We start from the raw sequence: 6976 nt of genomic DNA on the forward strand, positions 1-6976 counted from the left end.
TTGAAACGCTGTATTGAAATTCTAATATTACTAAAATATGAATTGAAATCCTAATACTGTACTACTAAAACATGAATTATAAAATAAGAAATCAAAACTATAATTTTTGTAACTACACCTCCATTAAGTTATAACCTCTTTATAGTAATTACATTCAATCATTATTAAAAGAAAAAGGCAGCCACCCTTTAAACTCCCTCCCTCACATCTTGTGCAAAGAAATTGAAGAGAGTTTTCTCTTTTTGATTCTTTAAGGATTTTGATTCTTTAAGCCATCCCTTTGTTCTAGCAAAACAAGGGTAGGTTTTTCGGATTGTCTTCGTGTGGATCACCGTTCGTGCGATTCTACGTTGAATTGGTAGCGAAGTAAATTCAAAGATACTTGAAGGAGCCTCCAAACGTGCGTAAGATCTCTAATCCTTGAATGGATTGTTGTTATTTCAATTTAAGCATGTAACATATATATATATATATAATATATATATATATATTATATATATATATATATATATTATATATATAATATATATATTTATATAAAAGACCTTGATCTTGGCGAAATTAGAGTAATCGATGGGCAATAATTTTTGTTTTTTTGCTGCCTCACTCATCAATTTACTAACAGTTTTTCCCTTCGATTATAGTTACAAAGAGTTGCTCTCTTCTCTTAATGAGATGTGTAGAAGAAGACGATCCCTCTACCTAGGGGGGCTTACATGAATGAGAAAAAGAGAGAGATTGTCCCCTCATTCGGATAAAAAATCAACATATATAGGCTGTCACAGTAATAAACTTGTAATGGAAGTCTAACTCATAGTCAGCTTTTAACTTGTGAACAATGTTTAACTTGAAAGTAGCACTTAACTTGTAAATAGTAGGTGATCTTTAATAACCAATTAACTAAGTGGACTGTGCAATTAACCTTAAGCAATGATAAACATAACAAGTATAATCATCAAAGTATAAAAGAGAAACCACAAACACACAAGTTATTTACAATAAAGAAAATTATGTACTAGAATTAACTTGGATTTACCCACTCTAGTACCATTTTAATGTCATGTATCACCACTGTTTTGAAACCCGGCCTAGACCGACTAGTTCAATTGGTCGGACTTGGAACCGGAGCCTCCACCGATCTGAACTGAGCATAAACCCGACCTAAGCAGTTAACTCGGAGTGAGCAACAAATGGACCGGCAGTTGGTCGACAGAATCATAACGAACCGTCGATCCAGTCAACTCAGTGACAAAACCAGGTCAAAAAAATCAGCCCTAAATTCAATCTTGAGTTGTGTTGGATATTTCTACCTTAAATGAATGAAATTAATGAACGAAGATTAAATCCGTCAATAATTATCTTACTCAATTACCTTTCAATTTAGTTAGCCAAGAACTTCAGATATGAGGCCACATATTGAAGACCTAAAGGATAAAATTGTACAATTTGAGTATGATGATTCATGATCTCTTAACTTCCTCTTTTACTCAGGTCCCCACATGTTGTAATCCTTAAACTTTTAAGCATTATAATCCGTTTATTTAAGAAAAGTATGAAACATTTGATCAAGATCAAACAAGGAAAAAGATATTAGACTAGTGTTTATTATTATTATTATTATTCATTTCTTTTGTTTTGTAACATCATACTTGAAATCTTCTTATGATAACTGACCTATGATATAAACAATGAACAAATATCTATTTGGAATTAGTGCCAGCTCTATAATATTTGAGATTTTAACACAAGAACTTTAGATTAGGTGTTTAGTATTCAATAAAATCATTATTATTCCCCATATTTTTTTTTGTTCATATCTTCCTGCTGATAGGCAATAGAGATTTTGCAAACATCTCAAAATGTAATGCTATAAGCCCAGTTGCATTTTTTTTATAATTTATAATTTTTTTAGATATGATAATTAGCCACCCTTTGGTACAACTCGAACTCAAGAACGGAAGGAGGGGGGTGTTCATTGAAACTTCTTTCAATTATGTAAGTTTTCATTACTAAGAAAAAGAATAAACAGAAGATTTGGACAAACAAAGATTGTAATTAATTAGGGGTTGTAGTCATTGGATACATCATATCCTTAACGAAGGATAAGAAACAAATTTTTATGCACAATCCTAATTTTACAATCATTTGATTTCCAGTGGAGAATTTATTCACTTAAACATATAGATATATATTTCCTGGTAAATTTGGGCTCGACACATGGCTACTAGAGAGTTGCCGCATCTCCCCGACCTTAGCCTGCATTGGCAAAGCTATAACCTGGATAAAACTCAGTAATTATTGCCGCGTCCCCCCAACCTTAGCCTGCATTGCCAAAGCTAACCTGGATAAAACTCAGTAATTACCACCGTTTAGAAGGGGAAATAAAGTGGCCATTACAATGATAGAGAGTTTATAATACTTTCTAATAATATTGGGCATTAGATGAAGCTAGACGGTCTTTTAGGATTTATACAATTACCCTTTTTTAAATAGATTCTAAAATCGTTTTTTATTGTTATTGTTATTTTTTTTGTCTTTTTATTTTAAATTGTCATCGGAACTTTGGCATTCCCTTAAAGAAGTTTATGTTATCTCATTTTACAAGTGATGTAAGATTATAGAATAAATAATAATAGTTAAAATCAAATTGAGAGATGATGCATAGCGATGAAATATTGTTTATGGTAGGGACTCAATATGTAATGCCTAATCCAGCTTTATACTCTTATTGATTGATTCATTAATAACTTTAACCTTATTTTCTCCCTTCTCTTATTTTGCACAGACAGAGGCCAAGTCAAGCTGGTGTCTGTGCTTTGCTGTTTGCTATTTAATTAAAGTTTACAGTTTCACATAGTGCATCCATAGATATAAGGTACTTCAATTTGAAATCCTTCTGGTTTTGCTTAATTAAAGGAAATTTAACCCGTTCCCAATTTTCATAACCTATTGTATAGAAGGATTTGACATCTGTTAAAGCAAGTGATATCTTGCTGGAAACATGATGATGCAATCCGAGGGGCTACGTGATCTAAAGCTTGCGATCAAATGTGCAAGCTAAGATGGATGTGACTTGAAGATAGATGTGATCGGTAACGATCTGGAGAGCATGCGACATAATGTGCATGCGATCTTAAAGAAACGACCAGGAGGTAATGCGACCTGCAAGTGATGTAAGATGGAATCCATGCGACCAAATGAGCATGCAATTAGATTCATTATGTGACCTGAGAGAGGTCGATGATTCAGAGCTGATTTAGAAGGTGTCAGATGTTTGGCAACTACCTGGAGTGGTTTAGCTGATTTTTAGGGATATGAAGTCTGACATATTTTGTGATTAGTTAAGTATGTATGGCTCTGTGATAATATCTTGTAAATATTTCTACAGATTAGGTTAGCATTTAATGCTCTGCAAAGTTAGTATGTCCATGATATCAATGATGATGTTGAATGCTTCTATATAACTTTGTTTATGATTGATGAAAAAGTAGACAAGTAAAAAAAGACGAAAAAATTCAACAAACATTCTTTGAAAAAACTTGTCTTTGAGAATAATTTTGCATTCTTTTCCTTTGCATTCTCCAACTTGTAAACTAACAATTGGTATCAAGCCAAAGTTCTCTTTATCGAAATTCATCTTTCTCATATATCCTTAAACACATTTCCACGTAAAACTTCCCAGTTAATATAAACACAAACTTGTGTTCATGGAGTCAAGCTTAGCTTCATTCTTACCACCAGTTTTCAATGGAGAACGATACCATATATGGGCTGTTAAAATGAAAGCATTCTTGGGAGGCTAAGGTCTCTAGCAATATATGGAGGAAGAGAAGCAACCACCTCAACTGGGGGCAAATCCCATGTTTAACCAGACTAGACTCCATGAAGAAGAAGCTACGAAAGCTCCAAGAGCTTTGTCACACATACATTCGATTGTCAAAGATCTTGTATTCACAAGAATCATGGCTTGTGAGACATTAAAAGAAGCTTGGGACAAGCTTAAGGAAGAGTTTTGTGGAAGTGACAAAACTAGGAACATGCATGTCCTGAATTTGAGAAGCGAGTTTGAGATGTTGAAAATCAAAGAGTATGAAAATGTCAAGGAGTACGTTGATCAACTGATGAATGTGGTCAACAAAATCAGACTACTTGGCAAAGAGATGACATATAAGAGAATAGTAAAAAAGGTTGAGTCTACTAGAAAGATTTGAGTCCAAGATCTCATCTCTTGAAGACTCAAAAAACTTGTCCTAGATTACCTTTACAGAGCTTGTCCATATCATACAAGCTGAATAACAAAGAAGGCTGTTGCGACAAGAAGATAGCAGTGAAGGAGCCATGATGGCTTCATATAAAGGGAAATCGGTTTAGGGAGGATATAAGAAGCTTGCTAGAGAGAGAAATGGGAAAGAAAAGGCGAATAACCAATGGGGCAAGAATGGTTGGGATGAAGGGATATCCACCATATCCCCATTGTAAAAAAAATCATGTTAAGAATAAATGTTGGTTTAGACCTAACATTTAGTGTAGGTCATGTAAGCAGTTCAGCCATATTAAGAAGGTTTGCAAGAATAAAGCAAACCAGTCACAACAATAAGCTCAAGTGGTCAAAAATCAGGAACAAAATCAAGAGGGAGAACAATTTTTCGTGACCTCTTGTCATGCAACTTACATCGGGATAGAAACATGGCTGATAGATAGTGGTTGCACCAACCACATGACACCACATCTCACCAACTTCGTGAACTTGGATCGATCATTCCAATCCAAGGTGAAGATCAGAAATGGAGAGTTCGTGGAGGTCAAAGGAAGAAGCAAAGTTGTAGTCCAGACCCCAACAGGTACAAAACACATCGCTAATGTTTTGTACATGCCAAAAATCAGTCAAAGTCTACTAAGTGTTAGACAAATGCTAGAAAGAAACCATTCTCTACATTTTCAAGACAGATCATGTACTATAGTAGATAGTGAGGGTTGTAAGTTGATGAAAGTGAAGCTAATACGAAAAAGCTTTCCTAGAGAATCGAGAAAACCAGAAGTTCAGGCTCATACTGCTAGAATAGATGAGTCCGAACTGTGGCATTAGAGGTTTAGCCATTTTCACTATAATGGCCTTAAGGAGATGAAGCACAAAAATCTAGTGCAAAATTACCAGAGGTCGAAGAAAGGAGGAGTTTATGTCAAGCTTGCCAGCTCGGTAAATCAAGTAGACAACCATTTCCTGCAAATGCGACTTGGAGAGCTACGGAAAAGCTCCAATTGATACACATTAATGTGTGTGGTCCTATACAGACTTCGTCCTTAAGTGGAAGCAAATATTTTGTGTTGTTCATAGATGATTTCTCCAAAATAACATGGGTTCACTTCCTTAAGCAAAAGAGTGAAGTGGCTAATGTGTTTAAGATGTTCAAGATGTTGGTTGAGAACCAAACTAGTTTAAGCATAAAATCAGTTCGCAGTGACAATGCGATTGGATACACCTTAAATAAGTTTGAGGGAATATGTAAAGAAGCTAGAATCAACCACTAGCTTAGTAGTCTTTACACTCTACAGCAAAATGGAGTGAGTAAAAGGAAGAATAAAATGGTCATGGAGATGGCCAGATGCAAGATCGCTAAAAAGAAGCTGCCGAAGTCATTTTGGGCAGAAGCGATCAATGCAAGAGTCTATCTGTTGAATAAACTGCCAACAAAGGCTCTCAATGACCAAACTCCATTCAAAGCATGGTATGGAGTTAAGCCAAAGGTGGATGACCTCAAAGTCTTCGGAAGCATCTATTATGCTCATGTTCCAACAAGCAAAAGAAGTAAGCTTGATTAGAAAGGTAAAGCTAGAATCTTTATTGGCTATAGCAGCCAATCTAAGGCATATAAAGTCTTGAATCTAGACACAAACAAGATTCTAATCACAAGAGATGTCAGAGTTGATGAGATGTCAGTTTGGAATTGGGAAGAGAAGATAATCAAAGAAGAATTGAGGTCGCAGTAGAGAGAGGTCGCTAACGACCAGAATGATGAAGAAGATTCAGATGCCGATGAGGAATTTTTTGTTAGAGGGGCTAGGCCTTTAGCTGAAGTATATGAGAGGTGTAATGTTGCCATATTGGAGTCTACGTGCTATGCTAAAGTTGCGAAGTCAAGAGAATGGAGAGTTGCAATAAAGGAGGAACTGAATATGATTGAGAAAAATAAAACCTAGAAGTTGGTTGATCGACCATCAGATTGGAAGATCATCCAAGTTAAATGGATCTTTAAGGCCAAGTTAAATCCAGATGGATCAATTAACAAATATAAAGCTCGACTTGTAGCCAAGGGCTATGCTCAGCAATATGGAGTAGATTTCTCAAATACGTTTGCTCTAGTTGTGAGACATGACACGATTAGACTTCTCATCGCACTAGCAGTTGAGTTTAAGTGGAAGATTTTCCAGTTGGACATCAACTCAACTGGTCCAATCTTGGTCTGTGTGTAGTGAGACGATTAATTGGTGTTAATCGCGATACTACTCACTGCTGGTATGATGAGGAGCCTATGCGTCACACACTTAGAAGATAATTTAAGAATCGTTTTGTTCAAGGAGTATTTTCATCTTTTAGGACGAAAGAGTATTTTGATAATCTCAAAGTGCAATTAAATTTGTTGAGGTTGTTGCCTATATTTAATTTAATGTTAAATTAATGTTAAAATTAAATTAGTGAGATTATATTTAAATATATGTATGCATATATTTAAATGAATTATTGTTATTAATTAAATGTTAATATATTTTATAAATATATTAATTGATTTTAATTATAATAATAATTAATTAAATATACAATACCATAAGAAGGGTGTTTGGATACAAGGGTGGATTCGAGATGGAACCCATGTGTATTCCTTATAGGAATAGGGTTTCAACAACTTGCACTATATAAGTGCAAATTGTGTTAAGAAATTGATGATCATTCATTCCATTAAAAGGAAAGAAAAAGGCA

The sequence above is a fragment of the Pistacia vera genome, unplaced genomic scaffold (genome assembly GCF_008641045.1).
Source record: "Pistacia vera cultivar Batoury unplaced genomic scaffold, PisVer_v2 Contig519, whole genome shotgun sequence".
Taxonomy (NCBI): Eukaryota; Viridiplantae; Streptophyta; class Magnoliopsida; order Sapindales; family Anacardiaceae; genus Pistacia; species Pistacia vera.